The following is a 24,418-nucleotide window of genomic DNA, read 5'->3' as shown; positions in this document are numbered from 1 at the left end:
TCTTTCCATGATCCTTTCCTGTGAAGAATATAGATGCTAGGTGAGAAGCAAATATTACTGAAGTCAAGACTCATTTACACTGAAGTTATACTGGATATTTTAACACCTGAGAAACAGGGGCATGCATTTAAAGCAGTACAAATGATGCCCTGCTTCAAACTGAATAGAAGGTAGGAGCAGGTGCATCTAAGTAAGGTTTGGTGCAGAAAAGACCAAGAAAGAATCAAATTTGGAAGGTTGTAGGGTTTACTGAGATAGCAAGAGGCTCTTTCCATTTTCAGATAATAAATGCTGAAGAAATTAGATGCTGGTATTTTGAATTCCTAAGTGATCAAAATTTTTTGGTTTTTGGTCATAAGGAATATACTTACTTATTAACAAAAAATACTGATGTGAAGAACAAGAACACAAAAAAATTTCTTATAGAATTCACTACAAATAAACTTGAATAACATTTTTCCTTCTTATGTCACATTATTTTAGTTGCATGAATGGGGAAACCAACTCTTAAAGAGATATCACATAAATATTAATTATCTTAATAGCTAAGAAGGTATAGTAAAAAATATAATAACTACAGAAGACTAAGCTTTGTGTTAAAAGTGTATAATATTCAATAAATGACTTTTTAAATAATTCCTTTCAAAAACCAAATGATCTTAAGAGATTCACAAAAACCAAATGCATGTAACAAGATTAATATGAAGAAATAAAGAAGGCATATATGCTAATGTTATGGGTCAACATTTAAGAGATTGCAAACAAAATATGGTTTCAGGTGTCCTTGCCCACAAAGCAAGAACATTTCATTATTTCACCCCTATTATCAAAAGGAAGAAACACACTGACAAAGGTTTTCTGATATTCAATTCTGTAAAACATTGTTATTTATTTTATTTTTTTAGTTTTTAAATTTATTGATTCTAGAGAAAGAGAGAGAGAGGAGAAGAAGGAGGAGGAGAGAGATAAACATCAACCAGTTGTTCTACCCATCCATGTATTCATTGGCTGACTCTTGCACATGCCCTGACCAGGGATCGAATCTACAACCTTGGCACATGGGGAGGATGCTCCAACCAACTGAGCAACCAGCCAGGGCAAGACATTGTTAATTAATAGAATTAGTTCCACCTTAGCCTTAGCTCCATCTCAGCTGTTTGACCAACAACTGATTTCACAGAGCCAATGGAGCTGGTCTAGTTGCTAATCAATAGACTTTGTCCTCCTAACCAGAGAGGTTTGAAAATTATCTTGACTGCCCGATTATTTGGAACTGAAATGATGAGTTCTTCATGAGAGCAACTAAGTAGTGGCCTTTCTGAAACAGCCAGATTCTTAAAATGCCCCTGTTTTGCAAAAGCATCTTAGGCACCAGATCTTCTAGGCACCAGAGTTTTTCTACCTTCCTTCTTCCACCTGGCATTAGTTCTAAAGAAGAGCCCTGCATTTTACCCCAACAATCTTAGCTGAGGCCTGATTTCCACTTTTCTTCCCTCACATCCATTTCTTTCAGGGCCATTGATGTCCTACACATGGGGCATTTACTGTATGTTACAACTTTATATGCATTACACATTATTGAGAATCTCCACAATAATCCTGCAAGGTACTTATAAAGAAAACCCATTTTACAGGTGAGAAACCTAATGAAATAGAGAAGTTAACTTTGCCCAGGGTCAAACAGGAAGTAGTAGAAATAGGTTCTGAACCCAGAGTCCAGAACTAATCTCCCGCCATAAACAACTAGAAACTAAATGAAATATAGGAAACAACTACTTTTAGATATTCCATAGTAAACAGCAGAGTGTTATAGTACTTGAGAAATGTAAAACAAATTGAGTCTAATGATTGCCAAGGCTAACAGGTACTTTCTGGACTGAAAATAATTAACAGGGCCCCAGTGACCTCTGGAGCATTATCAGGTAGTCTAACACATGTAAAATTAGAAGCACGGATCTAAGAGAAACAGAAAAATATTTGAGGAAATATTGGCTAGAATTTTCCAAATTTGATAAATATAAATCCACAGATCAAAGAATCTCAATAAACTTTAAGAGGAATAAACATAAAGAAAACCATAATAAATAAGCTTGCTGAACACCAATGATAAAAAAAGAATATTGCAAAGCAGTAAGAGAAAAAAGTAATATTGTGTACAAGAAACCAAAGAAAAAGATTATTTCATACTTCTTGTCACAACATGCAAGCCAGAAGACAATGGAATGATAAGCTTAAAGTACAAAAAGACCAAAAAATGCTGAAATATTTTAAAAAATCAACCTAGAATTTTATTTTTTTTGTTGTTCAACCTAGAATTTTACATCCAGCAAAAATATCTTCCAAAATGAAAGAAAAATCATACAATCAAAAGCTAGACACTTCATCTCCAATTGACTTAGACTATAGGATGTGTTGATAATTTTTTCATGCAAAAAAGGAAAAAAAAGAACACCAGAAGGAAATTTGGAAAATACCAAAATTAAATAAACATATAAATAAGTACATAAGACATTTTTCTCATTATTAAAGTTATTTAAAAATACAATTAACAGCAGCAAAAAAAAACCCAAAATGTATTGTGAGGCTTATAATATATGTAGATATAAAATATTGACAACAATAGCACATCTGAGAGAGATATGAAAATATTCTGTCGTGAGATTCATACATTTAAAAGAAATGATATAATATTATTTGAAAATAGACTGAAGTAAACTACATGACAGATAGAGACTGACTGGCGTGGAGAACACACAGCACAGTGGACAGATGATGGGCTATGGGGACTGTGCGCCTGAAACTCGTGTATTTTTGTTAACCAGTGTCATCCCAATAAAGTCAATAAAAAGGAAAAAAATAAAGTTGCATATTATAACTCTAGAATAACCAGTTTTTAAAAATAAAATCTCCAACAGTGGATATAATATGAAATCCTAGAAAGTACTCCATCCAACAGAAAACAGAAAATTATGTAAAAGAGAACAAAGAACAAATGGAAGGCAGATTAAAACCCACCCACAGTGATAGTACATTAAGTGTATATCACCTAAAAATCTCCAGTTTAAAGTCAGAGTTTAAAAAAGAACAAGACTCAACTATGTGCTATCTATCTACAAGAAACTAATTTTAAATATGAAAGTCATAAATAGATTAACACTAAAAGGATGGGAAAATTTATATAATGAGAACACTCATTATATAATCACAGAAAGTTTGAGTGGCTACATTAATATCAGACAAAGTAAACTTCAAAATGAGATGTGTTACCAGGGGTAAAGAGAGAAATTCCATAATGATAAAGGAGTTACCAAAAAAGATATAACAGTTTTAAGTTTGTTTGTATCTAGGAAAAGAACTTCAATATATATGAAGCAAATAAATCTGTTATAACTAAACTGAGAAATACATAAATTCATATATTTGGAGATTTCCATACTCTTCCTTTAGTAATTAATAGAATAAATTGAGAGAAAAATCAATAGAAATACAGAAGAATTTAAAAACATTACCACCAACTTTACCTAATTGACATTTATAAGATACTCTATCCAGTAAGTACAGAATACATATTCTTTTCAATTGCATATGGAATTTATCAAAACAGACCTCATATTGGGCCATAAAATAAGTCTTAATAAGTTTAAAATTATCAAAATCATAAAATATATGTCTACTGACCACAATGGCATTAAATTATATACCACTAACAGAAAGCTATCTGCAAAATCCCCAATATTTGGAAATTGGACACCACTTCAAAATAATTCACAGGTCAAAGAGGAATAATAAGGGAAAGTAGAAAATATTTAGGATTCAGCTAAAGTAGTATCGGAGGGGAATTTATAGCCTGAGTAATGCTGAACGACTGGCCTCTGGCACTCTGGTCAGCATCTTAGCACTTATTCCCTGCATTTAGGCTTATCTGGCACAGTTGGTAGGTGTTAGGTCACAGGACATAGAGGATTCAGTAATCTTTGCTTCTTGGATGTTGAATGCAGAAGCTTTAGGGTTTTTTCCCCTCACTTTTAGTCTCTAGGGTTAGGCAGGTAATGTAACATTATTCTGAAAGAAACATTACTAGTTAAGAAAAAGAAACTGGACATACTGACCCTGAAGCTTCCTTGCTACATGGCTGTCCCAGACCACCCTACAAGAGAAGCTCAAGCTGGTGTCTTTTCACAGGCACTCAGAGCTCCCAACCAGCCTTTTAGTCCCTAGGTCTTGAGCAAGTACAGACAACCAATGACTATGAGACAGCTGAGGGGAATGTCTAGCAAGTAAAGAGCAAAAGAAGAAAGAAGTTGCATCACTCCATACTTGCTGGATCAAAATTTTGGATGTGGCAACTTTCTTTGGCAGCCATAGCTCTTGCTACATGGCTCTCTTTCCTGTCCCCAGTCCTTGCCAGCTTCCTGTGATACAGTCCCCACCCTTCCACCTAGGGGTGATAATGGCTCTTTGCCATTACTAATTTCCAGTAACCTTTCAAACCCATGCTGATTTTCTTAATCAGTCTGGACATAATCTTTTCATTAAGTTATTTTCAGTTTAAACTCTTTTGAATGTACCATTTATTTTCTGCCAGGACTCTGACTGATAGGGTAATTGGTACCAGGAATGGAGTTTATTTCCTATCCTTTAGCATGTTTGTGTATTACAAAGGCCTCTAGGGTGCTTGCTAGCCGATGTTTACCATACCCGGTGAGAATACTAGCCGCAGTGTAATGGGCCAGCATAATCTTTTGTAGGATATCAGGATGACCAAACTCCTTTCAGATTATGACAGAGAAAAGGGAAATTGCCATAGCCCTAAAGTAAGGCAGTGACAAGTATACTGCTGTCTCTTCTAGTTGAAGATGAAATGACTGGTATCAAAATTCTCTGAATCAGTAAGTATACGCAGCTCCCAGAGGCTGTGCTGATATACTCAGTAAGTATGCCATATCTGAAATAGTGCTTGCAACTTGCATCCTTGTGTAATGAAGTTTACAATAATCTAGTTATTCTCTAAAAGCCATCTGTTTTCTCATTAGCCAAAAGAAAATTTAAAGAGGAGTACAGTATGACTCACATCCCTGTACCTTTCAAATCTTTGATAGTGGCACAAATCTCTGCAATTATCCCAAAGATATAGTATGGGGAGAGGGAAACCTAAAAAAAACCAAAATTATCTTCTGGAGGGTGGGACCCTTGTAGTACAGGCTTCCCTCACTAGGTGAGTGTTCTAGGAGCCCATCTGTATCAGTGCACCAGCTGGCATTGTTGTGAGAGGCTGCATTTGGCGTCAGTGAATTTTTTTGAAGACTCTTCCAACATGTTTGTCTATATCATGATGGGGGATTTACAAGCTGACCTGCCCACACTGCTCTGAGCGTTCAGCAGTTTTTGACCAAAAACGGCAGCCTATGACCCACCCTCCCTATTCATCCAATCTCACCACAAGCAACTTTTTTTTGTCTTCCCAGATGAAAAAGTCCTCAAAGGAAAACATGTTGTCGATGTGTAAGAGATGAAACAAAAATGGCAGAAGCACTAAAAGGCATCAAAATCAACAAATTAAAAACCTGTTTTGAGCAATAGGAAAAAACATCTCAATAGGTATATTGCATCAAATGGAGGGTACTTTGAAGGTGACTGAGTTTAAACATGTAAGAATAAATACACAATATTTTGTAAATAAATTCCGGGGGGGTTTTGGGTCCCCTCTCATATACCTTCAACTAGTGGGGAAAATATGGTGCTGTGTCTCTCAAAACACACAGATCTGGGACCCCAAAGTAGTGAGACTGGCCCTTCTCACTGTTACACCTAATAATTCACTTGCATAATTTTTGCTTCCTGTCCTTGCAACCTTGGCCTAGGTGGGTTTGAAGATCTTAATTTCCAAAGGAAGAAAGCCTCCACTAGGGCACAAAGGCACACATGTTTAATAAGCCAGGCAGCTGAGAGTGCTCCCTGATCGTTTCAGGTTCTCAGACATTAGAAACACTTATTTGCCTTTTTAGTGCCTCACAAAATAAATGTCTTTCATAGAATATCTTGACCTAGACCTAGAATATTAAACTTCTGTAATCTAAGAAACAATAGTAAATGTTGAAGCCGCACATTTTGAAAAGTAATACAGAATGAATGTCCTCATGTCAATATTAAAATGATAAAGGAAGCGACCGTGGAACAAATACTTTCAAAGCCTCCCAGAAAGAGCACATGGGTATACATCCTTAAAAAGTTATTTGACAATAGATCTGAAATAGGTTGGCCAAATACAACACTCAACCCACTTTTATTCAGCCTGTGTGCTAAGAATGGTTCTTCCATTTTCCCACATTTACAGGAGAGGAAGGAGGAGGAAGAGAGGCAGGGAGAAAGGATGCAGGAAGAAGGAAGAGCAGCAGCAGCAGCAGCAGCAACAGAGACCTTGTGGCCTTTAAAATAAAAAATTTTACTATTTGGATCTTTCCAGAAAAGTTTGCTGATTCCTATTCTAAAATGTTCACATGTTCTTATCCTTTCACCAGCAAAATCGACTTGTGTGACTCTATCCTAGAAAAATAATCATTTTGCTATTCAAGGTCTTTGTGAAAGATAAATCTGTGGACAAAAAAAAGGGGAGGTTTCTACAGAAAGTAACCTACCTCACAAGGTGATCTGGTTATAAATTCCTAACTAGGCAGGTTGTGGTGGGTAGTCATGCCCCAGGCTTATAACTTCTTCAGTAAAATGTTTATCTTTGCCTTAAGCAAACCTGTCCCTTGTTCTTGTGTGTCTAGGTTAACTCATCTTTGCAATAACCTCCCTCAGTAAAGCACATAATCTGGTTAACTATTCTGCCTCACTTTCTCCCACCTCCATGTAATCTCCCTCTCCTTCCCTCCTTAATTTCAAGTGCATAAAGCAAACAGCAAACTGTCATTCTCTGAAGCATTTGAGATCCTGCTTCCCAGCTACTGTCATCAGTTTGGCTCAAATAAAATCGTATGAAAATTCTTTACAGGTTTGCATGTTTCTTACATCAACAAATTATAAGTTGCCCATCAAAGTATAATTTATAATAGAATAAAGTGGGAAACTAAATGCCGTAAACATTATACACACCCTTGTTGTAAGAATTCTTACTCTTTGTTCAGTGCTGAATTAGACACTGTGGAAGCAAAGGAAGAATGAGACAGAACTCCGTTTCTCCAAAGGGTTTGCTTTCAAGTTCAAATAAATAGTTTAACAAATATATTCTCATATTCTATTTTAGTCATTTTGAAATATTTCTATTCTTCATCATTTTCACTAATCTTAAAAAGAAACAATCGGAACCCTGGCTGGTGTGGCTCAGTGGACTGAGTAACAGCCTGCGAACCGAACAGAAACAATAGACCCAGAACGGATTCATTTGGCCAAGCCCCACCAAGACTGGACTCCTAACCTAACTACAGTTTCAGCCTGTCCGAGGAGTGGAATTTTAAACCAATCAGTCCCAAATTTCTTTGTGCAGCCACCTGCCTGATAAGACCTTCTGCCTTCCCCTAAGGGAAGATAACTTGCCTGAAATAATTTGCTCATCTAACTTTCTTGTCCCACCATCTTTCTGTCTATAAAAACCTTCTATTTGGTACAGTTCCTCTTAGTGCCCCTCTAGTCGCTACATGGGGTGCTGCGTGATTCATGAAGCCACTTAGACCTTTAAGTTTACTTGGTTGAATTTTGTCCTTATTTAACACTTCAAACAATAATATGCTCACCCCCCAAAAAATAACAAAAACAAACAAACAAAAAATGTAAGTCACCAAAATGAGTATCTTGCTTTCGTGCAGAATATTAGAGAAGTCCATTTTGTTTCATAATGTTTTGTTTAGCTAAGTTATCATGGCTTCTTTTCCTTTACACTTTGAATCTATTTGGTCAAACATAAAACTAACCCCAATAATCTTCAATTTAATGACTGTTTTTAGCATTTCATGCCTATCTGAAAATTGCCTTATTTTTTTCTTCCCCCTGAGGGTAATACTATAATCTTGAATGTGATTTTACTATGTCTAGGAACTATTGTCCTACTAGAAAACACAGCTCCAATTTAAAATGCATGAGAGTAGAAAAATCAATTTACTAAAAGAAAATTCACTTCTTAGGCAAGTATTTCAGGAAAGCAATGGGTACATAAAGTAAGCTAAATCTATACTAAAAATAATGTTCATCATATATTCAGCCAAGAAGAACTTACCAATATACTCAAGTTCATGATAAACAATTCCATGGAACAATTCCACCAAACAAGGAATAGAATAGAAACCTTTGAATTTAGCATTGCTGAGAAATTATAAACAAGCACAAGATGGTCAATAATGGCTTCAGAAGAGTAAAGAAAATGAGACTGAACTGTATTGTACTGACAAGTATTTCAGGAATAATGTTTTTACTGTGAGCTCACATTTTATTTACAAACATAGGAGTAGACTTCTGTGTCAAATTTTCACAATTTATCTTTTAAAATATAGTATGAGGCACTGCAAAGACTTGTTTCTAATGAACATCCACCCAATAATGGTGGAAATGTAGAAAATGCCTAGGGAAAGTCACCCCCACCCTGGTCCGGGGTTAGGGGAAATGCAGTGTCAGAGGATTCAGCACAGTTGAAACACGAGCTGTACCCAGTATGGCTCCAGCTACTGAGAACTAAAGGAAATAAAGTACTAAGTAATGAAGGAAATGAAGTAATAAAGGAAATGAAGTACTTAGTAATTACAATTACTAAGGAAACTTGTAATGTATATCTCTTCCTTCAGTAATGTCTTCCAGCTAGTTTAATTCTAAAATAGTTCCATAATTTGCCATGAAATCGAGGATACAGTGAATTAACTGAAAAGAGAAAATAATAAAGAAAAAAAATGGGTCATGGGGAGGAACCAAGATGGCGGCGTAGGTAGACACACTGCACCTCCTCGCACAACCAGAACTGACAGAGAATCGAACAGCAAGGGGGACTGACACCAAGGAAACAGAAAATAATCATTCATCCAGACTGGTAGGAGGGGCGGAGACGGGCACCGGGGTGGAGAGGACTCGCGTGGCTGTGGCAGGACTGAGACTGGCGGAGTGTGGGACAAATGGCGCAGGCAGTCTGAGCACTAGCAGACCCTGCGGCCCCACATTTGCACAGATAAACCCAGAGGGCCGGACTCAGAGTGGCGGAGAGCGGGGCAGGCAGAGTGGCGGGTAGCACCTTGCGGCACCACAGTCGCCCACAGATAATCCGGACAAACGGCGGGCAGCGAAGCAGACCGCTGCACAACCCAGGGCTCCAGCTCGGGGAAATAAAGCCTCAAACCTCTGATTGAAAGCGCCCCTGGGGGTTGGGGCGGCAGCAGGAGAGACTCCCAGCCTCACAGGAGAGGTTGTTGGAGAGACCCACAGGGGCCTAGAGTGTGCACAGGCCCACTTACTCGGGAACCAGCACCAGAGTGGCCCAGTTTGATTGTGGGTATCAGAGTGGAAGATTGAAATCCGGAGGAGAGTGAGGCGGGCGCCATTGCTCCCTCTCGGCCCCTCCCCCACATACAGCATCACAGTGCAGCGACCAGCATTACCCCGCCCCGGTGAACACCTAAGGCTCCGCCCCTTAAAGTAACAGGTGCGCCAAGACAAACAACAAAAAAAAATGGCCCAAATGACAGAACACTTCAAAGCTCCAGAAAAAATACAACTAAGCGAGGAAGAGATAGCCAACCTATCAGATGCACAGTTCAAAGCACTGGTTATCAATATGCTCACAGACTTGGTTGAATCTATTCGAAAAACAGATGAAAAAATGAAGCCTATGCTAAGAGAAACAAAGGAAAATGTACAGGGAACCAATAGTGATGAGAAGGAAACTGGGACTCAAATCAATGGTGTGGACCAGAAGGAAGAAACAAACATCCAACCAGAAAAGAATGAAGAAACAAGAACTCGGAAAAATGAGGAGAGGCTTATGAACCTCCAGGACACCTTGAAACGTTCCAACATCCAAATTATAGGGGTGCCAGAAGGAGAAGAGGAAGAACAAAAAATTGAAAACTTATTTGAACAAATAATGGAGAACTTCCCCGATCTGGCAAAGGAAATAGACTTCCGGGAAGTCCAGGAAGCTCAGAGAGTCCCAAAGAAGCTGGACCCAAGGAGGAACACACCAAGGCACATTATAATTACATTACCCAAGATTAAACGCAAGGACCTACATCCAAGATTACTGTATCCAGCAAAGCTATCATTTAGAATGGAAGGGAAGATAAAGTGCTTCTCAGATAAGGTCAAGTTAAAGAAGCTCATCATCACCAAGCCCTTATTATATGAAATGTTAGAGGGAGTTACCTAAGAAAAAGAAGATCAAAAATAGGAACAGTAAAAATGACAGCAAACTCACAGTTATTAACGACCACACATAAAACAAAAACGAGAGCAAATTAGGCAAACAACTAGAACCTGAGGGATGTCAATAAGGGAGTGGGAGGGGGAGAGAGGGGGAAAGGTACAGAGAATAAGTAGCATAGATGATAGGTGGAAAATAGACAGGGGGAGGGTAAGAATAGTGTAGGAAATGTAGAAGCCAAAGAACTTATAAGTATGACCCATGGACATGAACTATGGGGGGGGGGGGGGAATGTGGGAGGGAGGGGGGTGGGCAGGATGGAGTGGAGTGGGGGGGGAAATGGGACAACTGTAATAGCATAATCAATAGATATATTAAAAAAACAAAAACAAAAACAAAAAAACCAAAAAACAATGGGTCATTTGATGTACAGGTGTTAAACTTCACTGAAGGAATTTGATGTTTTCTTTGTTGAACATTTAAAAAAACATTTCTATCTTTAAAACAATGCTAATTTGAACTTTAATATTTGCACCATTAAAAGAAAGAGAAAAAGAATATTGAAATTTCATTGTGATGGTTTCTCTTTTTTTTAAAACTGCTCCCAGAACCTAAGTGGAGACTCTGAGCAGCCATGCCTCTATTACAATCTGGACTTTTCAGAAGGGAGTGGCCAATAAACAGCTATCTGACCCAAACTGATGCTAACCTATATTTTTTTTATTAAAAAAATAGTGGGAAGAAGAAACTGAAAGAGTCTGAGGGTCATTGGATCTGGGTTATGTAATGATAGACAAGATCCATGGAATCTTGAAAAAAAAAGTGTGTGGGAGTAGCTTTCTTTAATGTGTGCTCGATTTTAGAAAAATGTATAAATCTCATCATTTCAATCTAGTAGTCTTCAAAGGAATCCTGAACCCTGTGGACGGATGCATCCCAAAGCCTTCTCTATTTTACCAAAACCAGTGGTCAAGTCTCAGAGCTCACCTCATGGAACTTTTTGGTAATATCAGGCAGAGTTGAGCACATTTTTTTCCTTGAAATGACTTTCTGGAAACCATGCCCTTACACTCTCTAAGTTTTCCCCCTAGTTCACTACTCACTTCTCAGTCACCTTGCTGGCTCCTCATCCTCTCTACTTCTAAATCAGCTTTCTTGCCTTAGAACTGTTGATATTTGGGGCCAGATAATTCTTTTTTGTGGGAGAATGTTCTGTGCATTGTAGGATGCTCGGCAGCACCTCTGGCCTTGACCCGCTAGTTACCAGTAGCATTCCCCCTCTCCCTGCCCATTGTGACAACTAAGTGTTTCCAGACATGGCCAACTAAACCTAGTTGGGAACCACTGCTCTGAACATTTTAACACCCCAGAGATCTGTACTGAGTGCCCTTCTCTTCCTCATCTTCACTTACTCCCTTGGTTACCTCATTTAGTCTCAAAGTTTTTAATACCATTGAAACTGTAGTGACACCCGCATTGGTTTATCCAGCCAGACCTCTCTCTTTCTCCTATCTCCTACAGGCACTGACTACTCACTGCAGGGTGCAAATGCATCCCCCTTAATCTAGATTTTCCTCCTAACCTGACTCCTTCTCAGTCTTTCCCATTTAAGTAAATGGCATCAATATACACTCAGTTTCTAAGATTAAAAACATGCTCCATCCTTGGGTTCTTTTCTTTCTCTCATGTTCCGCATACATTTTGTGAACAAAGCCTATTTGTTCTATCACCAAATAGCATCCCAAATTTAACCATTTGGCATATGGTTACCACCCAGTCTAAACCACCTTCTACTCTCACCTGGGCAACTGAAATAATCTCCCAGGTCTTCTCTCTTCTTCCACTCCTGTCCCCCATAATAGTCTCCAAAAGCATCCAAGGGATCTTTTAAAAATATCACTCTATTCCTCAGATGAAAATCCTGCAATGGCTTCCCATCAGACTTAAAAAAAAAAAAAAAAAAGGTAAATTCCTGTCCTTAAAGAACCTCACCTGGAGAACCAAGATGGCGGCGTAGGTAGACACACTGCGCGTCTTCGCACAACCAGAACTGACAGAAAATCGAACGGCAAGGAAGTCCGATACCAAGGAAATAAAAAATAAACATTCATCCAGACCAGTAGGAGGGGCGGAAATGGGCACCGGGGCGGAGAGGACTCATGTGGCCATGGCGGGACTGAGACTGGCACAGTGTGGGACAACGGGGCAGGCAGTCTGACCACTATCAGACCCTGTGGCCCCACATTCATGCACAGATAAACGGGACAAACGTCGGGGAGCGAAGCAGACCATGTAACCCAGGGCTCCAGCGTGGGGAAATAAAGCCTCAGACCTGTGATTGAAAACGCCCGTGGGGGTTGGGGGCAGCAGCAGGAGAGACTCCCAGCCTCACGGGAGAGGTCATTGGAGAGATCCACAGGGGCCTAGAGTGTGCACAAGCCCACCCACTCGGGAACCAGCACCAGAGGGGCCCAGTTTGATTGTGGGTAGCAGAGTGAAAGATTGAAATCCAGAGGAGAGTGAAGCGGGCACCATTACTCCCTCCCGGCCCCTCCCCCAACGTACAGCGTCATAGCTCAGCGACCAGCATTACCCCGCCCCAGTGAACACCTAAGGCTCCGCCTCTTTCAGTAACAGATGCGCCAAGACCAAAAAAAAAAAAAAAAAAAATGGCCCAAATGACAGAACACTTCAAAGCTCCAGAAAAAATACAACTAAGCGAGGAAGAGATAGCCAACCTATCAGATGCACAGTTCAAAACACTGGTTATCAAGACGCTCACAGAATTGGTTGAATCTGTTTGAAAACCAGATGAAAAAATGAAGGCTATGCTAAGAGAGACAAAGGAAAATGTACAGGGAACCAATAGTGATGCAAAGGAAACTGGGACTCAAATCAATGGTGTGGACCAGAAGGAAGAAAGAAACATCCAACCAGAAAAGAATGAAGAAACAAGAATTTGGAAAAATGAGGAGAGGCTTAGGAACCTCCAGGACATCTTGAAACGTTCCAACATCCAAATTATAGGGGTGCCAGAAGGGGAAGAGGAAGAACAAAAAATTGAAAACTTACTTGAACAAATAATGAAGGAGAACTGCCCACATCTGGAAAAGGAAATAGACTTCCGGGAAGTCCAGGAAGCTCAGAGAGTCCCAAAGAAGCTGGACCCAAGGAGGAACACACCAAGGCACATCATCATTACATTACCCAAGATTAAACGCAAGGACCTACGTCCAAGATTTGCTCTATCCAGCAAAGCTATCATTTAGAATGGAAGGGAAGATAAAGTGCTTCTCAGATAAGGTCAAGTTCAAGAAGTTCATCATCACCAAGCCCTTATTATATGAAATGTTAAAGGGAGTTACCTAAGAAAAAGAAGATAAAAAATATGAACAGTAAAATTGACAGCAAACTCACAATTATTAACGACCACACCTAAAACAAAAACAAGAGCAAACTAGGCAAACAACTAGAACAGGAACAGAACCATAGAGATGGAGATCACATGGAGGGTTGTCAATAGGGGAGTGGGAGGGGGAGAGGGGGTGAAGGTATAGAGAATAAGTAGCATAGATGATAGGTGGAAAATAGACAGGGGGAGGCTAAGAATAGTGTAGGAAATGTAGAAGCCAAAGAACTTATAAGTATGACCCATGGACATGAACTATAGGGGGGGAATGTGGGAGGGACGGGGTGGGCAGGATGGAGTGGAGTGAGGGTGGGGGGGAAATGGGACAACTGTAATAGCATAATCAATAAATAAAAAAAAAAAAGAACCTCACCTGATCTGACCCTCATCTATCTAATTCTTTCTCCCCACCTCCTATCATCTCCCTTACTCACTTCATGCATTCTAGCCACCTCAACCTTCTTGCTGTTCTGTGAGTAAAACAACCTCACTCCTGCCTGTGGCATTTACATTTGTGTTTCCTCTGCTGGACATCTGTCCCCTGGATCATCCCATGACTGATTTCTGCTCAAATATCTTTCCAAAAGAGAAGCCTTCTTGCCACTGACCCTCTGCCAACATTTTTTCTCTGAGGTATTTTATCCACGACTTTTATCATGACCTGAAACCATATAACTTATGTGTCTCAGACAAAGTGGACTATAGCAATGAAAGTTATCAGATCTGATTTTCTTCTATGCAGATGGCATTACGGTAGTCCCTCTTAAGAGAAATGAGAGAAATATTAGTGTATTTCAGACATTTCATGTAGGCCACTTCTCAATTACAGTAAACTTGAATTCCCAGAGGCATGTTTGGAAATCTTATATAAAGAAAATAAAATAGTTTTCAGATTGGAAGCCATGTTATTGGGAATGCTAGCTAGAATGCAACATTGACAAGAATTCTGAGGCCCTGTTGAGGCTCAGTGGGAAAGAATCTCAGTGATTGATTAGTAATGCCTTCCCTGACACAAAACAGAGGAGTGGTGGTATGTGTGCCCTGTTTTGCAGTTCTCTGACTAAGCTCCGGGATTCTTCTTTTGTCTATCAACTTTCTGGGAGCTCTTACTCACTGGCATCCTCACCAACTAAACAAGAAAATAGAAGAGATGAAATTCAAACAGACAACTCAAATAGTTGTGACTTTGGTAACAATTTTGATGGAGAAGGGGGAAAACCACATAAGACTATGGTTTTATAGCTGAAATAATCCATAGGTGTGAATCATTTATATATCTCTTAACTCCCACAAGTAGAGAAAGGAAATCATGGCATAAAAGAGAAAAGGAAATGAATTCAACAACTGTTTATAAGAGAACGGGATTATCTCATTTTCTTTGCCTTCAAGAAAAGATAGATAGAATAATAAAATTGTGAGATTACAATGTGGAAAACATTTGAAGAATCTGCCATTAATAAAACATGACTTTTATTTTCTAGTCCCTAACTGCTGTTGAATAATTAAGCAAGGGCGGACATAGAAACCAAAGACAGGGAGAGAAAGAAAAAAAAGTGAGAGAAAAGAAAAGGTCACTATATGAGAAAAACTTCCCAACCACCCAAACTCCTCTCCCCACTCTTAAGAAAGGTCAACTGATAGCGCTTGGCTCCTGACATGTAACTGTATCCCATTCCTCTTTTGATGTTCTCACCAAGAGGGATTTAACTGCCCTTTCCTTGATTCATTAGATGGTTACTTCAAAGAAACTCCAAAGAGGCATCATTTGCCCAAACAACTCCCCTGTCTTAGTAAATCCAGACAAAACCCAAAAAGCAATTCATCCTAAATTTCACACATTATTGGCTTTGGCCCCTGTCAGTGACCTCAGCCTACAATATTGATTACCACTCTGCCTCCTAATATGAAACTTTCAAACTATCAATCAGTTCCCAGAACAGGAAAGAATTATATGACATCTAATACTGAAAATATCACAAGATCCACAATTAGCCCAAGAAGAAACTAAACAATCTAGCAAACTCGTCATAAATTTATTACCATTTATAAGCTATCTCTTCCCCAAAGTCAAGGAAGGAGCAATTCACCTTTAGTCTAGGGAGCACTTTAAGACAAATGTGTTTAAGACGAAGATGGGGGGCTGGGTAAGAAAGGGCGAGAAGGACAGACTGGCCCTTACAAAATACCATAGTTATGGGGACGTAAAGTACAGCATAGGAAATACAGTCAGTAACACAGTGATAACTGTGTATGGTGACAGCTGAATTCTGAAAATATTGGGGGGGGACATTTTGTAAAGTATATGATTTACAAACCAGTGACCTAACCAACCACTATGCTGTACACCTGAAACTAATACAAAGTATTATTGAATGTCACCTGTAATTGAAAAAAATCTTAATTAAAAAAATGACAAAAGCAGGTACTTGGTTTAGTAGCACATGTAGTAAAACACTTCGTTAAATTAACAAATGTCTCCAACTACTCTAACGTATCAGTAAGATCCATGAGGCCGCAGTGAAAGGACAACATCCAGATTCATCATGGGGTCCATATACATATTTAGTAATCTGAAGTGATTTTACTTTCATTTTCTTCCCTTTAAGCCCATCATGAAATTTCGCAGTGATTCTAGGATGCGGGCAGAAGGCAGGCGATGTTAAGGATCCTCAGGGCTGTGACCCACAGGGCCTGAGGAGGTGCAGGCAGGGAAGGCCTTGCTGGGGTAGCTGGGGCAGTTGGGTGGGCCACGATCGCCCGGCCCCAGCAGGCAGGTGATGCTGGAGAGCATGAGGGCTGGGCCACAGTGTCCTCTGCCGCTTCGATAGCGCAGCTCCATCAGGCTGTGGCCCGCAGTAACAAGGGAGTTGGTGATCAGCTCGGCGGCCTTGAAATCGCTGTCAGTGGAGATGATGGCCACCTTCTAATGCTGCTTGGCCTTCTCCACCACAAATCTGGCCCTCTCCGCTTCCTGCTGGGCCACCAGTTTGGCTTCTGCCGCTTCTGTGAACCATTTCCTGAGAGATGCATCAAGGACTCGTCATCCAGTAGGAGCCCGAAGGTTGCAGCTCGCACCACTCCCTAAGGTTGTCGCTCACAGGTCTGGAGACCAGCTCTCTCTGGGTGATGAGTTCTCCAGCATCCAGGCGCGCCACACTGACTTGAGGATCTATCTCTGTAGTGATGGGCAGGAGCGTGCTCATCACAGCCCTCTCCGGATGCTGGTGAAGTTGCAGGGTAGCTGACTAGCTACCGGACGCAAAAAGATATGCAGGGTGATGTGGATATTCTGTAAATCTTTGCTACCAGTGATCACTGGCATGTTGATCAAGAGTGGCAGTCAAAAATAATTTGTTTCTGTACCCAAAGGATGAGAAAGTGTGTCCCTTTCTCTACCATGATGTCCTGAACTCCATGGAACCCATCAAAGATGACAGTTCTGTGCCCAGCATTCACATTACACAAAACAGAGTTCACCCTGCCTCCCATGATGGCTAAGGCCAGACCAACCTTGCCAATGGACTCAAACACTTTGTCAGCCATGTCTCCTTCTGTTGGACACACTCACACTTGCTTCCACTCTAACCTCCACATGAATTTCCCTGCACATATTTTTCAAAGACTTTAAATGGCCAAAGGGCAAGTAAGATAAGTGACCAATGAATATCAAGAAGTATTCGACATCACTAGCAGTAATAAAACAAATACAAGTTAAAGAAGCAAGAAAATACAACACCCCCCCATCAAATCAGAAAAATAAAATCTTGAAAATATGCAATGTTGGTAACAGAACAGTAAAACAGGCATTCTGCTCTAAAAAGGAAGGACAGTGCCAGCAAGTTCTTTAGGCCTGGCCCTTCATATCATACCTGAACATAGCAAGTTCCCACTAAATATTTGTTAAATAAATAAATGAAATAAGTGCATGGATACTTGGATAGTGGGAATATACTAAATAAAATTTGGAGGAACAATTTGGTACTAAATATTGAAATGCAGGTGATAGTCATACTTTTGATACTTTAATTTTCTCCTAGGAATCCACTATAAAGAAATTATTTAAAAATTCAAGCAACCTATCAAAATATCACACTACTAAAACATCCCATCCAAAAATACTTATCACATTATGAAAACACTGAAAAATTATAAATAAGCCAAGATCCAAAATTAGGTAAATGATACTAAGCAGATGGCCCATTCTCTATACATAATATCTTACAATAATTAAAACAATATTTATAAAGTATTTGAAAACATAGAAAAAGGTATATAATATATTAGCCCCCAAATTATATATCAAATATAGGAATCTTATTTAAGCATAGTAAAAAATAGTAAAAAAAAATTGTAAATTTTAATAGTATTTTTTCTAAGCATGGTGATAAAGGATTGTTTTTCTTTTTTAAATATATTTATTGATTATGCTATTACAGTTGTCCCATTCCCGCCCCCCTCACTTTACTCTATCCTGCCCACCCCCTCCCTCCCACATCCCCCCCTATAGTTCATGTCCATGGGTCATACTTATAAGTTCTTTGGCTTCTACATTTCCTACACTATTCTTACCCTCCCCCTGTCTATTTTCCACCTATCATTTATGCTACTTATTCTCTGTAGCTTTCCCCCCCTCTTCCCCTCCCACTCCCCTGTTGATAACCCTCCATGTGAGCTCCATTTCTGTGGTTCTGTTCCTGTTCTAGTTGTTTGCTTAGTTTGCTCTTGTTTTTGTTTTAGGTGTGGTTGTTAATAACTGTGAGTTTGCTGTCATTTTTACTGTTCATATTTTTCATCTTCTTTTTCTTAGACAAATCCCTTTAACATTTCACATAACAAGGGCTTGGTGATGATGAACTCCTTTAACTTGACCTTATCTGAGAAGCACTTTATCTTCCCTTCCATTCTAAATGAAAGCTTTGCTGGATATAGTAATCTTGGATCTAGGTCCTTGCCTTTCATGACTTAGAACACTTCTTACCAGCCCCTTCTTGCCTGTAAGATCTCTTATGAGAAATCAGCTGACAGTCTTATGGGAACTCCTTTGTAGGTAACTGTGTCCTTTTCTCTTGCTGCTTCTAAGATTCTTGCCTTATTTTTAATCTTGGGTAATGTAATGATGATGTGCCTTGGTGTGTTCCTCCTTGGGTCCAACTTCTTTGGGACTCTCTGAGCTTCCTGGACTTCCTGGAAGTCTATTCCCTTTGCCAAATTGGGGACGTTGTCCTTGATTATTTGTTCAAATAAGTTTTCAATTTTTTGCTCTTCCTCTTCTCCTTCTGGTACCTCTATAATTCAGATGTAGGAATGTTTAAAGATGTCCTGGAGGTTCCTAAGCCTCTCCTCATTTTTCAGAATTCTTGTTTCTTCATTCTTTTCTGGTTGGATGTTTCTTTCTTCCTTCTGGTCCACACCATTGATTTGAGTCCCAGTTTCCTTTGCATCACTATTGGTTCCCTGTACATTTTCCTTTGTCTCTCTTAGCATAGCCTTCATTTTTTCATCTAGTTTTTGACCAAATTCAACCAATTCTGTGAGCTTCTTGATTACCAGTGTTTTAAACTGTGCATCTGATAGGTTGGCTATCTGTTCGCTGCTGAGTTGAATTATTTCTGGAGCTTTGAAGTGTTCTGTCATTTGGGCCATTTTTTTTTTTTTTTTTTTGGTCTTGGTGCTTCTGTTACTTAAAGGGGCAGAGCTTCTGTTACCCCTGAGGCGGGGTAACACTGGTCTCTACGCTGTGATGCTGTATGTGGGGGAGGGGCTGAGAGGGAGTAATGGTGCCTGCTCCACTCTCTGCTGGATTTCAGTCACTCCCTCTGCTACCCACAATCAAATTGGGCCCCTCTGGTGCTGGTTCCTGAGTTGGTGGGCTTGTGCACACCCTATGCTCCTGTGGGTCTTTCCAGCAACCTCTCCTGTGAGGCTGGAGTTTCTCCTGCTGCCGCCCCAACCCCCACAACTGTTTACACTCAGAGGTTTGAGGCTTTATTTCCCCGCGCTGGAGGCCTGGGTTACAAGGTCTGCTTTGCTCCCCGCTGTTCGTCCCGGTTTATCTGTGCGTGAATGTGGAGATGCAGGGTCTGATAGTGGTCACACTGCCTGATCTGTTAGTCCCACACTCCGCCAGTCTCGGTCCCACCAGTGCAACAGGAGTCCTCTCCGCCCGGGTTGCCCGTCTCCGCCCCTCCTACTGGTCTGGATGAATGTTTATTTTTTATTTCCTTGGTGTCGGACTTCCTTGCCATTTGATTTTCTGTCAGTTCTGGTTGTGTGAGGAGGCGCAGTGTGTCTACCTACGCCGCCGTCTTGGTTCTCTAGGATTGTTTTTCTATTCTCATAAATCTGTATATTCTATAATGACCATAGAACACTTTTATAATTAAAAAAAGTAAAATTCTGTATTATCAAAATAGGAAGATCATTTTCTGAGGATTATTGGGACACCCCCCCACCAAATAATGTCTATAGAACACATACCCACACATCAGGGCTTCTCTTCTATTTCTCATTTTAATGTTGATTATTTTCAGGAAAGATTTTTATAAGTGCAAATCAATAAGGCATTTTTCTATTTTTTTATTTTGATTGAATTTATTGGGGTGACACTGGTTTCATGTGTACAATTCTATAACCCATCACACGTATACTATATTGCATGTTCGCCACACCAAGTCAAGTCTCCTTCTATCACCTACTACCTTCTACCTCTCCCCACCCCCTTTTCCCTCTGGCAATCACCATACTGTTGTATATGGCTATAAGGTTTTCTTCTCTTTTCTTTTCTTTTTTTTTTGTTTAATCCCTTCACCCTTTCACCCAGCCTCCAAAACCCCCCTACCCTCTGACAGCTGTCAGTCTGTTCTCTGTGTCTATGAATCTGTTTCTATTTTCTTTGTTAGTTGATATTGTTCATTAGATTCCACATATAAGTGAGATCATACGATATTTGTTTCTCCCTGTTTGGCTTATGTCACATATCAAAATATTCTCCAGGTTCCTCCATGCTGTCACAAAAGGTGAGATTTCCTTCTTTTTTTTTATAGCTGAGTAGTATTGATTGTGTAATGTACCACATCTTTTTTATCCACTCATCTACTGATGGGCACTTTGGCTACTTCCAAATCTTGGCTATTGTAAATAATGCTGCAATGAACAAAGGGGTGTTTATGTTCTTTTGAATTAGTGTTTTGGGTTTCTTCAGATATATTTCCAGAAGTGAAATGGCTGGGTCATAAGGCAGGTCCATTTTAAATTTTGTGCAAGTTTTTGTTTATTGACTTTAGAGAAAGAAAGAAGAAGGGAGGGGGAGGGGAGAGAGAGAGAAACATTGATTTGTTGTTCCACTTATTTATGCATTCATTGGTTGATTCTTCTATGTTCCCAGACTGGGGATTGAACCCATAACCTTGGCATATTGGGAGAATGCTCTAACCAACTGAACTACCTGGTTAGGGATATTTCTAATCTTTTGAGGTATCTCATACTGCTTTCCACAGTGGCTGCACCAATTTGCATCCCCACCAACACTACACGAGGGCTCCCTTAACTCCACATCCTCACCACAGTAGTTTGTTGATTTATTGATGATAGCTATTCTGACAGGTATGAGATGATATCTCATTGTGGTTTTAATTTGCATTTTTCTGATGATTAGTGACATTGAGCATCTTTTCATGTCTATTGGCTATCTGTATGTCACCCCAATAAATTTAATAAAAAAATAAAATATTTAAAAAACAGCACTGTACTTCATAAAAACAGACATATAGATCAATGGAGCAGAATAGAGAGCCCAGAAATAAACCCACACCTTTCTGGTCAATTAATATGTGATAAAGGAGGCAAGAACATACAATGGGGTAAAGACAGTCTATTCCATAAATGGTGCTGAGAAAATTTGACAGATTTGTGCAAAAAAAAAAAACCCAAAACTAGACCACCTTCTTTTATCATACATAAGAATAAACTTAAAATGAATTAAAGACTTAAATGTTAGGCTCCAGACATAAAAATCCCAGAAGAAAACAGGCAGTAAAATCTCAGACATTTCTGATAGCAATATTTTTTTCTAATATAACTCCTTGGGCAAGGAAAAAAAGAAAAACTAAACAAATGGGACTACATCAAGCTAAAAAGTTTTGCATAGCAAAGGAAACCATCAAGAAAGTGAAAAGACAATCCACTGAATGGGAGAACATGTTCAACAATGATACATCTGATTAGGGGTTAATATCCAAAATTTATAAAGAACTTATACAACTCAACACCACCAACAAACAAACAAACAGTCCAGTTAAAAAAATGGGCAAAGTACCTGAATAAGGCATGTTGATGACTAATTTTAAGTCTTTTATTTTAAAATGTATTAAATCTCAATTAAAATCCTTCTTTAGCTATTTTCCATTTGCTATTAGTAAAGTTAGAAACAAGCTGTCAGTATTTTAAGACAATCAAAATATTAACGCTTTGGCATACAGTATAATTTTATTAACCTTAATAAATTGGTATGTAACTATAAACTGCTATTGATTTAGGTGTTGGTTTTAAATTTTTGTGGTATGCCATTTCTTACCTTGTATGTACTTCTAATGGCATGTTTTCCTCTCATTCTATGAACTGTATCATTTCTGTGTGCTTTCCATGGCTCTTTGCATATGCTCTCTACAAATTACATATATTTTAATATAGGATGTAAAATACTCTCAACATTTCACAGGGAATTTAAAATACAAAATGTTATTATAATTTTATATAAAGTATTGAAAAATGTAAAATACCCTCTGAAAGGCAAGTCAAACCACAATGAAGAACCATGACTTCACAACCACTAGGATGGCTGTGATCAGAAAGGCAGGTAATAACAAGAGCTGGAAAGGGTGTGGGGAAACTGGAATTCTTATACATCACTGGTAGGAATACAAGATGGTGTAGTGGCTTTGAGAAACAATCTGGCATTTCCTCAAAAGGCTAAAGACAGAATTATTCTATGACCTGGCAGTAGAGTAGAATTTGCCAAGAGAAATTAAACATATGTCCATACAAAAACTTGTACATGAATCTTCATAGCAGCATTGTTAATAACAGCCAAAAGGCAGAAAGAACCCAAACGCCCACCTACTTATGAATAAACAAAATGTGCTATACTTCTCTACAATGGAATGTCATTTGGCAATAAAAAAATAAATATTGAAAACATTATACTAACTCAAAGAAACCAGTTACAAAAGACCACACATTCAATTATTTCATTTATATAGAATGTCCAGAACAGGCAAATCTAAGGAGTCAGAAAGTAAATTAGTAGTAACCTAAGGCTGGAGAGGATTGTGGAGAAATGGAGAGTGATTGCTGATGCATGTAGGATTTTTAGGGGAGGTGATACAATGTTCTAAAATTGATTGTGGTGATAGTTGTATATCTCTGTGAATACACTAAAAGCCACTGAATTGTACATTTTATATGGGTACATTGTATGGCATGTGTTACATCTCAATAAAGTTGTTTCTTTAAAAAGTCCCTGTGAGTAACCATTTTATATGAATTGGTAGTATTATATGTTAGTGTAAATTTTTGGAAAGAACTAAGACACTAAGAAAGTATTCATCTTTTTACTACTTATATTTCTACAAATTCACCTCAAAGAAATCATTTAATGAGAACAAAAAGCTATGTGAATAATAGTGTTAACCACAGTATTTTCTCTTAGTTTCAACTTGGAAACAATTTGTCTAACAATAGATTTAATATTATGGTTCATTGACATGCTAAAATATAATAGTCTATTAAAATTACAAAGCTATAATTAACAAGATTGTATTAACATATAAAAAGTTTGAAATAATCATAGATAAGTATGGAAGTACATAATATATAAAATAAATGACTGTAATCATGTAAAAACACCTATCTCTATAAAAAGAGTTGAGGTAGCTGGATTGTGGAATATTTTTACTGTTCTCTTTTTGGTTTTTCCTAGTAGTTTTCTTATATAAAATTTTTAATTAAAAATTGAAATTCCTATTGCTCCATTAAACAGGTAGTAAGCACAGTGATCCAATACAATCAAAATGTTCCCTGGAAATACCTAATGAAAGAGCATTCAGTACATGTGGGGAAGAATTTCAGGTCCTAGTGTTTAATTTCAAATCTATGACAAAAAACACTATGCTGACATCAGAGGCAACAAGGTGGTTACAAAGAGTCTAGTTCATTAAGTGACTGGCACATATGCTGCCTGTACCTCTGGTATATATTTATTATCTAGTAGTTTTCAAGTGCATTGTCATAGTCATTGCTGCTAGAAGGGCAAGATATTGCCTTTGTTCTCCCAGGGCTCACAACCGAAAGGAATAGCATAACAATAAATACTTGCATAATGGGAGTACACACATAGATGCTGTGAATGTGGTTTGCTAGGACGTGATAGCAAGAAATGAAGGACATTCAGGGCAGAGAGAGATATACCAATCTCTAGGGCTACAGATACTGTGCTTACACTTCAGAAAGGTTTAGCTTCCACATTACAGCTGCCCTCAGCATGCAGGTGTACAAGGAATGAGTTGAAGGTAAAAGATGTTCACCAGAACCTTTGCCACTAGGCATGTTGGCAACAGACAGTATGTATGCATGTATGTATATGTGTATATGTATGTGTATGTGTGTATGTATGTATT

At 38.8% G+C, this 24,418-nt stretch overlaps 1 protein-coding gene and 1 pseudogene across 3 annotated transcripts in view; both read right to left on the bottom strand.

The window, feature by feature from the left end:
- FMN1 (formin 1) overlaps window positions 1-24,418 on the bottom strand; it is a 403,953-nt gene that overhangs the window by 284,651 nt on the left and 94,884 nt on the right. The window lies entirely within an intron of this gene.
- LOC112311616 (prohibitin 1 pseudogene) lies at window positions 16,377-17,288 on the bottom strand (annotated as a pseudogene).

This window comes from Desmodus rotundus, chromosome 7 (genome assembly GCF_022682495.2).
Source record: "Desmodus rotundus isolate HL8 chromosome 7, HLdesRot8A.1, whole genome shotgun sequence".
NCBI classification, from domain to species: Eukaryota; Metazoa; Chordata; class Mammalia; order Chiroptera; family Phyllostomidae; genus Desmodus; species Desmodus rotundus.
This window is presented reverse-complemented; position numbering and strand designations above follow the sequence as displayed.